The sequence below is a fragment of the Phyllopteryx taeniolatus genome, chromosome 14 (genome assembly GCF_024500385.1).
Source record: "Phyllopteryx taeniolatus isolate TA_2022b chromosome 14, UOR_Ptae_1.2, whole genome shotgun sequence".
In the NCBI taxonomy this organism is placed as follows: domain Eukaryota; kingdom Metazoa; phylum Chordata; class Actinopteri; order Syngnathiformes; family Syngnathidae; genus Phyllopteryx; species Phyllopteryx taeniolatus.
Genome location: NC_084515.1, coordinates 7,069,724 through 7,081,864, shown reverse-complemented (window position 1 = coordinate 7,081,864; position 12,141 = coordinate 7,069,724). Strand labels below are relative to the sequence as shown.

Below are 12,141 nucleotides of genomic sequence, written 5' to 3'. Positions count from 1 at the left end.
TGTGTAGTGCTATTAGATTTTTCAAATGTAAAATATATGGCTTGGCTCAATAATATACTCATAGACACTCATATATTTAACTCGGGTGCTGTCCATTTCTTCTCATCATCCTTAAAATGGTTCTACGGCACCAGGACACCCCAGGTCGCAGTTCGATTATTGACTTTGTGGTCGTGTCATCGGACTTGCGGCCGCATGTCCTGGACACTCGGGTGAAGAGAGGGGCGGAGCTGTCAACTGGTCACCACCTGGTGGTGAGTTGGCTCCGATGATGGCGTTTCAACTCCCACCTCCGACAGAACTTTGCTCATGTTCTGGGGGAGGCGGAGAAGTCCGAGTGGACCATGTTCCGCGCCACCATTGCTGAGGTGGCCAACCGGAGCTGTGGCCGTAAGGTGGTCGGTGCCTGTCGTGACGGCAATCCCCGAACCCGTTGGTGGACACCAACGGTGAGGGATGCCGTCAAGCTGAAGAAGGAGTCCTATCGGGCCTTTTTTTTTTCGGGCCTGTGGGACTCCTGAGGCCAAGCAGAATGCAGCTTTGGGGGTCGCTGAAGCAAAAACCCGGGTATAGGAGGAGTTCGGTGAGGCCATGTAGAAAGACTTCCGGATGGCTTTGAGGAAATTCTGGTCCACCATCCGGCGTCTCAGGGGGGGGAAGCAGTGCACCATCAACACCGTGTATAGTGTAGATGGGGCGCTGCTGACCTCGACTCGGGACGTTGTGAGCCGGTGGGGAGAATACTTCGAAGACCTCCTCAATTCCACCGACACGCCTTCCCATGAGGAAGCAGAGTCTGGGTTCTCTGAGGCGGGCTCTCCTATCTCTGGGGTTGAGGTCACTGAGGTGGTTAAAAAGCTCCTCGGTGGTAAGGCCCCGGGGATGGATGAGATTCGCCCAGAGTTCCTAAAGGCTCTGGATGTTGTGGGGCTGTCCTGGTTGACACACCTCTTCAACATCACGTGGACATCGGGGACAGTGCCTCTGGATTGGCAGACTGGGGTGGTGCACCGGAGGGTGTGTTCCAACTACAGGGGGATCACACTCCTTGGCATCCCTGGTAAAGTCTATTCAGGGGTGCTGGAGAGGAGGGTCCGTCGGGAAGTCAAATCTCAGATTCAGGAGGAGCAGTGTGGTTTTCGTCCTGGCCGTGGAACAGTGGACCAGCTCTACACCCTCGGCAGGGTCCTCGAGTGTGCATGGGAGTTCGCTCAACCAGTCTACATGTGTTTTGTGGACTTGGAGAAGGTGTTCGATCGTGTCCCTTGGGGGGGTCCTGTTGGGGGTGCTTCGAGAGTATGGGGTACCGAATCCCCTGATACGGGCTGTTCAGTCTGACCGGAGTCAGAGTTTGGTCCGCATATCCGGCAGCTGAGTGTGAAGCGGCTGGGATGAGAATCAGCACCTCCAAATCTGAGACCATGGTCCTCAGTCGGAAAAGGGTGGCGTGCCCTCTCCAGGTCGGGGATGAGATCCTGCCCCGAGTGGAGGAGTTCAAGTATCTTGGGGTCTTGTTCATGAGTGAGGGAAGAATGGACCGGGAGATCGACAGGCGGATCGGTGCAGCGTCTGCAGTGATGCGGACTTTGTATCGATCCGTTGTGGTAAAGAAGGAGCTAAGCCGAAAGTGAAGCTCTCGATTTACCGGTCGATCTACGTTCCTACCCTCACCTACCCTCTACGTTCCTACCCTCACCACGACCCACAGCTCGTGACCGAAAGAACAAGATCCCGGATACAAGATTTCATCCGCAGGGTGTCCGGGCTCTCCCTTAGAGTTAGGGTGAGAAGCTCGGTCATCTGGGAGGATCTCAGAGTAGAGCCGCTGCTCCTCCACATCGAGAGGAGCCAGATGAGGTGGCTGGGGCATCTGATTAGAATGCCTCCCGGACGTCTCCCTGGTGAGGTGTTCCGGGCACGTCCCACCAACATTCACCATCCAACCTGACAAAACTGGAGAGCATCTGCAAGGAGGAATGGCAGATGATCCCCAAATCCAGGTGTGATCATTCCCAAAAAGACTCATGGCTGTATTAGCTCAAAAGGGTGCTTCTACTAAATACTGAGCAAAGGGTCTGAATACTTATGGCTGTGTGATATTTCTGATTTTCTTTTTTAATAAATCTGCAAAAATTTCAACAATTCCGTTTTTTTCCTGTCAATATGGAGTGCTGTGTGTACACTAATGTGGAAAAAATGAACTTAAATGATTTTAGCAAATGGCTGCAATATAACAAAGAGTGAAAAGTTTAAGGGGTCTGAAAACTTTCTGTACCCACTGTATAAGGACAAAGTCACATCATTTTGTTTGGCTGCTCGGGTGAGTGTTAGCTGTGCTTAGCTTCAATAACAAGCCCCATTTACCACTCCAGCGTGCAGTTAGCAAGCTAACGATGGCTCAACCCCGAAAATGCGTATTCGCTGGATGTCTCAATTTACAGAACAGCTGGGTGACGTTTTTTAAGCTCCCAAAAAATGAGGGAAAAAAAAAAGCAATGGATTGACTTTTTAAAGACAAAGGCGGATGGCGAGATTTTATATACCGGTACTTAGAGGTTTTTTTTCTTCATTCAAATTTGGCAGGCTTGTTAACATTACTCTTCTCTGTGGTGTGTCGAATTTATAATGCATTCTAAGGCCGAACTGCAGTCGCTGAAGCCACCTTTCATCGACATCACAACTCACTGTGCCTAATCATTTCTCAGAGCGAATATGTATCGCAAAAGAAGGCAAGGTGTTGGAAGCTTATTACCGTTTCAGCGTGACAAGTCATCCAGACAGCTTGATTGATGGTGGATACATGTGCTATATATTGCATGGAGCAGATAATGACACCACAGCTCAGGTGGTGAAATGTACACCAGTTAATGTGCTCCAACAGGCTGATGTAATAACATTGTTTTGTGTGGCCCTGCTCTACTGGGAGCCCCCGGAAGATTTTATTTTTTTTGGTCACCTCGCCCATTTACCCATGATGTTTTTCATCACAAGAAGATGATGACAATAGCTACGGACCTGTCTCCATGACAACAAGCGGCCGGGGGCTAAAATAAAAAGATCATCCAGTAGGGCCATGCAAGCTGTGAGACAGACATTTTTATGTCATGTCATGTTTGATTGTAGATTGAAAAAGGGGGGGGGGGGGGGAAAGTAGAAATACATTTAACACTATTGCTCTGCATTGGACCACAAAACTTTATGGTGGAATTCTAATTAATTCGAAGTCACGTTTGTTCTTTCATGTTTACACCCCAGCCTGTGATCTAATAGTGCACACGACGCAGCTCCAAAATAACCTTGTTTTCAATTATTCATGGATTTGTGTGCCATTCTTTTGATAAGTTGAGAGGAAGGCTGTATTAGTCACACACTGGGAGCGGCTGGGACTAATATTACCTCACGCATCCAATGACCTGCAACCTCTAGGCGAGTGACACTTGCAAATGTATGCACGCTCACGAGGCAATTTACACACACAAACACACACACACTACTGCACACACAAAAAACACACAATTTTTTTTTTTTTAAACACACACAACATAGCAGATGGCAAAGCACCATGGGGGAGATTGGCAGTCTCTCTCTGTCACACTTTTCTCTTTTAAACACAAACTTGAAGATACACACACACACACACTCACATTGAGGATCAGAGGCACAGGATGAAGTATGGCTCACTGCAGGCATGGGTTGCGTTGCCCCGGTTACAATTTTAGGAGTGGAAACAAAATATCTAAGACTCTCTAACAGAAAACACACCTGTCACTCAAATACAGAGAATCTTTGTCTTGAATATAAATTAATGTGGCAGACTCAGCTACATTTATGGCTTTCTTAAATGGTTAAGATGTGTACATCTACAACTCATCTGTTTACATTTACTGGAAACAACATAAGGTACATGTGCGCATTGAAATGACATCAAATAAACAATCTGTATCAAAGATACGTTTTTAAAGAGATGATGCTCAGTTTTGACACTGACGCCAATCCAATAAGACTTGATGGGATTCTATTTTGGGTTTTCTGCTAAATGTCACTACATGATTTAGACAGGGAGGCCGATTGGACAGTGAATTTAAGTGATCACTGGAATATATAGCATCATTATCCAGGACATGAACACGTTCATAAAACAAAGTCAATATTTAAGACCAATATTTATGTTGTGCGTCTAGTTTTCTAATTGACTTTACATAATTGAAGAGGAAGGAATTGAGAGGCTGTTTGTTTAGATAAAAAAAAGTGCTGCCCTGAGATATGAGTTTCATTTGTTCTGTGACCACACTTGTCATGCAAACGTTTCACAACTAATTTAATTGATTCAGTAAACTATTATATTATATTCCTATATTATTAGTAGTAATTTTTCGCAGAGGCTAAAGAATATATCCCTGTGCATTAGGGCTGCACAATAGCCTGATTGTCGGCAATTTTTTACATTTAAAATGCGAGCATTGCTGCATATGAAAAATGCTTCATTCATAGCACTGCCCGCAACCCAGTCAGCCAGCCACCATGGGGCAAATGTATGGTTAAGGCTTCATTCTGAGAGGGGCAACTTCAAAATAAAAGCTTCTTATTTTACTACATTGGACATCAATGCCATTTTAGCATTTATTTTGAAGTTGGCCACAGAGCGCGATGCCAGCCCTTAATGAAGCCTTAACTATGCATTCGCCCCCTGGTGGCTGGCTGACTAGGTTCCGAGCACTGCTTCAAATGAAGCACTTTTCATATGCAGCAATGCAGTTAAATGTACAAAAATCAGCGACGATCAGGCTCATTTAGTCGTGGCAGCCAAAATCGTGATCTCGATTAATTGTACAGCCTTAGAATTCTGTATATCAAATTATGTAGTCTTTTTGTGGTGAATATATTTGTTGTGATCATGAATCAGTATAATGTTTTCATTTAATTGATTTGACATATGTGTGTAGATTATTAAAAATATAACAAAAAATAGATTTTCCCCAGGCACAGCCTCTCTGGTGTTTTAGATTTTACAGCAAGGGTTTTTCTTCACTTAATTCACCATTAAGGCGTGACTAACTGGGTGTCACATATTCAAAGTGATGGATTTATAGATGTACTTTGCTTCATTTGAGCTACATTAAACGTGCTATCACCTGTTTTTGGAGCTATCGTCTGCTTTGAATGGTAATTGAAGAAGCTATTAACCTTTCCCAATGCACAACATCAGCACGTCATTAAAATTACGCACAGGCATTGCAATTGCTTTGGACCGTTTTAGTTGCTGGATCCCTTTTTCCGCCGCTATAAAAAAAGCTGTGGATGTGCTTCAGCTGTTGCTCATCACAATTTCATAGCTAGGACAACACATGAAATTGATGATGAGGTATAAAAGGAGGGATGGAGAGAAGCCTGACTAAACTTCGCTCCATGAAATGCGACATAAAATACTCTGCAAAGCTGCTACAGCCCAACAACAGGGCAATAAACACCCACTCCTATTGGGGTTCCAAGGGCAAACCCTTCCAACACTGCATCCTATAAGGGAGGCACCAGATCAGCTGGGCGACAGATGGAGTGGCTTCCTCTGAGCAATAAATGTATTACCAAATAGCATAAAAGTACATATAGAGAGGATTATAGCAGGGGATCAGAGGAAGGGGAACACTCTGAAAGTGTTTTTGGAAACAAACTAATATTTTCACACAAGCAACAGTGTCGGAATAAGTCAAAAACTAAATGTAATAATTAAGTAGGCTCACATCTAATTGAAACACATTCTAATTTGATTACGTTAGAGAAGTACACTTTTCTACTCGTACCTGTTTAATTTGTCCCATCCATCCATCTTCTACTTGTTTTGTATATTTTTGCTGAAAATAAGTGTCAATAGATTGTCAGATGTTGTGTTAAGAGATTGGTGAAATTATTTGTGTTCTTCATATCCACATAAAACATGAATACACTTTAAAACATTTTAGGAATTTCCAATGTTGTAAATGTACAGTATAGTTGTTTGGAACGCTCTAAAATGGTGCAAAACGTTAGATTGCCTCCAAATTGTTAGGCAAAAAGATGATGAAATGAATTTGAAAATATGTATGGCAAATATTTTCATTATCTCACACAATGTCCTTTGCCACTTTTTTGTGTCATTGGAAGCCAGAAGATACCAATTAGACAAATTAAATTTTAAAAAATCACTTCAACTCAAAATACAGCCAGAATAATAACATACTGTTAATTTAATACCTCTGACATTATTATTCTTGGAACTGCCTTATTTCGAATCACTCCTGCATTGGATCTCTGTGCCGATATACATACCTATATTATATAAACATATATATTGGCACTTCTTGTGATTTGTGTATGCTTACATTATGACTTGGAGGTTCTATCAGAATCAGAATCATCTTTATTTGCCAAGTATGTCCAAAAAAAACATACAAGGAATTTGTCTTCGGTAGTGGGAGCCGTTCTAGTACGACAACAGTCAATTGACAGAACACTTTTGAGACATAAAGACATTGAGAAAAACAGTCACTGAGCAATAAAGGGTTGCTAGTTATCTGGTAATGCCGGTACAATTTATTTTATTTTTTTTGACAATTGTGCAAAAATATGCCGATTGGTTCATATTTAATTGTCAACACAAGTAGTTCATTTTTAAGCCAAAGAAGGGACATAATACAGACACAACAAAAGCACAACAGATGATTCATGCATGTCCAAAAAGTAAGGTCAATGCTTACCCACTCACCAGCGACAAAAACAGAGAACAGGCGAACACTGTATTTCAAAGTGGATTCTTTGAAATGTCTTTCATCGAGAGAGGCCTTGCTCATTCTCTGCTACTTTCCTTTCAGAGGCAAACCATTTCTGTGCAGGCAGCCACTCAATTTGTAGTCTGATGGTTGAGTCAACTTGCGGTTTTATTACCATATCCAAGGCCTTCATAAAACTCCAATACCATCTACTATATGCACATACTGATTATACGGATTTGTGCATGACAGTAGTTATACAATTTTTGTTCTTCTGGGATCTATCAATCTATCCATCTAGCTACAAATCCGTCCATCTGTCTCGCTAGCTAGCTAGCTTCTGGGACAGAAGCGGAGGGTGGGGACAAATTGTTCAGCAGTAAACCAACTTTTATGAGCAAATGATCATCCTCTCGCATTCAACTGCTACTCCCCATAGTGGCCAAAGAACTACAGTATTTAAAACCAAACTGTCCAACACTGGTTGGCGGCCCGCCGGTTGTCAGCCATGTTTCATTTTGTGGCACTGGTGAGTCGCTCAAGGAAGCAGCAACTCTTTCAACCCAGAGAAGAAGGAAGATTTATCGCGTTATTACTATGGCAAACACATCCAAGTCCTCTGATTTCAGCTTGTCAAATGTGAATACTTTCTGATTTGCTCCATGAAAGCAGACAAATTGTCTTTGTGTTTTAAGAAAAACAGGACATTCGTGGACAGCAGCTTTTCCTTAAGAAATCGGATCAATATTCTCTTCCTATTTTCTGTCATGTTATGAATCAAACACTACTCCAGTTATTCCCAAAATATATAGAGTGCCAAGGGCACCAAAACCTAAACGCATGAGACGAGAGCCAATAATTCCCAAATATAGTTTTCATAACCAGAATAAGTGTTTGTGAACATGATGATACAAAAATGCAAATTAATAATCAGGCCAATTCACTTGTTCTGAACTTTATTTTAAACACATGCTTTTATTCATCAACAAATAGTTAACATACTGAAATGTAGTATAAACAACAAAATGTGGGCATTAATTCAGATCATTTACTTACTTACGACACATATTTCGAAAACAGAAAATGGATGGCTGGATGGATTTTAAGTTTTGCAGTCAATCACAGTTGTTTGATTCCTAGATAGCAAATAGAACCCCAATTCCAATGAAGTTGGGACGTTGTGTTAAACATAAATAAAAACAGAATACAATGATTTGCAAATCATGTTCAACATATATTTAATTGAATACACTACAAAGACAAGCTATTTAATCTTCAAACGGATAAACTTTATTGTTTTTAGAAAATAATCATTAACAACATTTAATAAACGTTTGGGAACTATCCATCCATTTTCCGAGCCGCTTCTCCTCACTTGGGGCGCGGGCGTGCTGGAGCCTATCCCAGCTATCATCGGGCAGGAGGCGGGGTACACCCTGAACTGGTTGCCAGCCAATCGCAGGGCACATAAAAAACAAACAACCATTCATACTCACATTCACACCTACGGGCAATTAAGAGTCGTCAATTAACCTAGCATGCATGTTTTTGGGATGTCGGAGGAAACCGGAGTGCCCGGAGAAAACCCACACAGGCACGGGGAGAACATGCAAACTCCACACAGGCGAGGCCGGGGATTGAACCCCGGTCCTCAGAACTATGAGGCAGACACTCCAACCAGTCGAACATGAACCTGCTTTGCAAATCCCTCCATTTTCTGAGCCGCTTCTCCTCACTAGGGTCGCAGGCGTGCTGGAGCCTATCCCAGCTATCATCGGGCAGGAGGCGGGGTACACCCTGAACTGGTTGCCAGCCAATCGCAGGGCACATAAAAAACAAACAACCATTCATACTCACATTCACACCTACGGGCAATTTAGAGTAGTCAATTAACCAACCATGCATGTTTTTGGGATGTGGGAAGAAACCGGAGTGCCCGGAGAAAACACACGCAGGCACGGGGAGAACATGCAAACTCCACACAGGCGAGGCCGGGGATTGAACCCCGGACCTCAGAACTGTGAGGCAGACGCTCTAACCAGTCGCCCACCGTGCCGCCCTTTGCAAATCATTGTACCGTATTTTTACGACCATAGGGCGGACCGTCTTAAAAGGCGCAGTCTCAGTTACGGGGTCTATTTCTGTGTTTAACCGTATTATTGGGCGCATGCATGGTAAAACATATGCTAGCTTAAAACATACGGTAGCATGCATGCACGGTAAAACAATGTTTTTAAAAAGGCAGCGGGAGCAAAACCGAGTACGGTTGTACTTTATTGACATATTTAACAATATATACTCACCTTATTTTTTGATCAATCCTCATCCACGAATCCATCTTCTGTATCCGAAATGAACAGCTGGGCAAGTTCTCCATCAAACACGGCAGTCAGTCTCGTTGCCGGGGGGCTGTTCAGCAATGATGCCGGCTTTCGCGAAAGCTCTGACAACAGTCAAAGCAGATACCTTAGCCCGAGCATCCACAATCCATTCACATATGGTGGCGTAACTCGCCCGGCGTTGCCTCCCAGTCTTAGTAAAGCTGTGTTCGCCATCTGTCATCCATCGCTCCCACACCAGCTTTTCCTTGTAATCCGCCGGACGTTGCTGCGCTCCGGTACCCGGATGGATAAATGGCGCCGTTTCATAAAACGAAAGCACCAAGACGGACCTCCTTGAAAATGTTCGATTTTCATTTATTCTGCAAGCATTATTGCCCTCAGTCGAATGGTGACTGCAGAGCCGCTTCTCCCGGCTGTTCTTTGCTCATTAATCCATTGCTCGAGTTGGTCTTCCAACTCGGGCCACCTCGCCTTGTTTCCGCGAAAACTCAGCTTCGTCTTCTTGACTTGGCGAAGCTCGTTTTCCTGCTTCCTCCACTTGCGAACCATGGATTCGTTGATCTTGAATTCCATGTTGCAGTTGCAGTTTAAACTGAGCTTCGTAAGCGTGTCTCTTCATAGGTGCCATTTTCGGGGGGGTCCTTAGCCAAACCGATGTTGTTTTGCACAATTCACACCCCGGCGATATATACCTACTGGGGGCGTGGCTTTAGCGTCCGCTTTCACGCGCCCTTCCCCCTTTACAGCCGCATGCTGTCCACAGCCTATAACAGCCTATAGCAGCCTATAACAGCCTTTTCCTCCATATAAGCAGCGTGTCAGCAGGAAATGCTCCCAGTTAGTAAAGCGGAGCCCTCATCACACATCATTTATAGATTTTGGAACTCGGTGCACACATAAGGCGCCCCGACCATTTTAGAGAAAATCTACGACTTCTAAGTGCGCCTTATGGTCGTGAAAATACGGTACTTGGGCTTCAGGAGCTTTGCTGGCCCTATGGCAGAATATGCACCTCCGAGTTAGTCAAGCGGGCAAAAAAAAAATAAAAATAAATCAATAAAAAGGTCAAGCTCATCACACAACAACATTTATACATGTTGGAACTCGGTGCACACATAACGCGCTCCGTCCATTTTGGAGAAAATTTAAGACTTTTAAGTGCGCCTTATGGTCGTGAAAATACGGTATTCTGTTTTTATTTATGTTTAACACAACTTCCCAACTTCATTGGAATTGGGGTTGTAAATGCAAAGAATTTCCAACTCATTCCACATGATCCCTTAACATTTATATTACCACTACTCAACTTTTATTGCTTGTTTTTTTTGTCTGTCATCTGCCGCCTGTGTGTGTGATTGACCGTTTGCGTGGGTGACAGTTCCTGATGCGTTCAAGGGAAACTTGCGTACATGTTACGCCATGTTCAAATTGAATTAAATTATTTTAAAAGCTGCAAAATGAATGAGTATAATACAAAAGTGTAGGGGGGACAGATTCAGAACTACAACCCTGCTATCTCTATCTATCTTTCTATCTTGCTGTTGCCATTATTTTTCAGAAGAGTGAATGGTTGAAAGTCTATTTTGAAAACACCACCTACACACACAGACACAAACGACAAACACCTCCAACCAAGGCACACTGAAGCCAATTAACGAGCTCCTCCAGGAGTAAAGCTCCCTGACAACACAGAACACCAGAATCTCCCAGGATTGTCATTGTCATTGTTACCCTCCCCAAACCATCATCATACCCTGACTGCACTTCATTAACAAGCTATGCAAGACCCTTATTTATTTATATAGGGAACATGATTTGATTGTTAGAATGACCATCTGGGCACATTACCGTCGACTGAATCTATATGAATTCACTAATTGGTTTATCATTCCAAAAGAATCCATTTTTGATGGCACTAATGTGAGCAAACTTCACAGTGATTGGAATAAGAGTGTTATTTTCTGCTATCGTGCAGCGATGTTACTGTAAAACAGACAAGCACCTGGCACAAAAACTGAAGATGAAATCTAATTATACAGTATATTAGAGGGTGTGCTGACGATTACTTTTTACCTCCTCCTGTGCTGCAATCTAGAAGCAATTATTTATTCACTCTCAGTTTAGATAAAATATCCGCAGCCCGATCAGGACGGGCTTATTAATTTTCTGGAGATGTTGTGTTTCCCCGCAATTCAATTCTCTCCTGTTTAATTGTGCTACCATGGTACTGAATTTGTCACATGACCTGTTGCCCAGTGGGAGCTCATTATCTCACAATGGCAGCGCCGCCGAGATCGTCTACGGAACTTTACTTTGCATTATGGTATTTGCTTAAGGTTAAGAAGATTGCAGAGACAGAACCCAACAGCATTACTAATAGATGACTTTCATTTCGGCGAGGCAGCATATGCTGGGGACCAAATTCCGCTTAAATGCACCACACACGCCCGGTTTTGCAGTTTTGTCACTAACCAGCCATTGCATGACTTCCTGATGGAAATGAGATTTGTGACGGGAAATGAATTTCTCCTTGAGGAACGATCAAGTGGTGAATCGAATCGAGTACTGGAGTAATGGGGTAGAAAAAATTTTTGTTTGTCCTCTGTCTTGCCCAGACTGGCTGAAAACGTGTCCTGGTGAATAAAATGCATGCCAAAGGGAACAGACTTCTGCCCGGATGCTTCCCACCAATGACTAGTCATTATTCACGCCCCGTTCAAATTAATTCTTCCTCCAGCTTGGGATGTGTGAAGATAAAATGATCAAAAAAAGCCACAAATAAACAATGAGTCGCATCAATTAGGCCCGATTAGCACCTCAGATACCCGACTTCAAATCAGCACATCACAAAGTACAGAATTTTGTCATCAGTTTTTTTAATACAGCATTCTATTCTGATGGACATAAGAGTATATTTTGCAAGATACAATGTTGGGAAAGTTACTTCCAAAATGTAATATATTACTAGTATGCTTAATTTGAAGGTACAGTAATCAGTCACATATTACAAAATAGGGTCTTATAATTGTAATGCTTGGTGCTACTACTGCTTTACT

At 43.1% G+C, this 12,141-nt stretch overlaps 1 protein-coding gene and 1 long non-coding RNA gene across 9 annotated transcripts in view; one reads left to right on the top strand and one right to left on the bottom strand.

The window, feature by feature from the left end:
• The window catches only part of LOC133488945 (receptor-type tyrosine-protein phosphatase S-like), a 119,533-nt gene that overhangs the window by 91,946 nt on the left and 15,446 nt on the right, over positions 1-12,141 (bottom strand). The window lies entirely within an intron of this gene.
• Positions 1-12,141, top strand: part of LOC133488950 (uncharacterized) — a 30,637-nt gene that overhangs the window by 9,506 nt on the left and 8,990 nt on the right. The gene's annotated exons all lie outside the window — the stretch shown is intronic.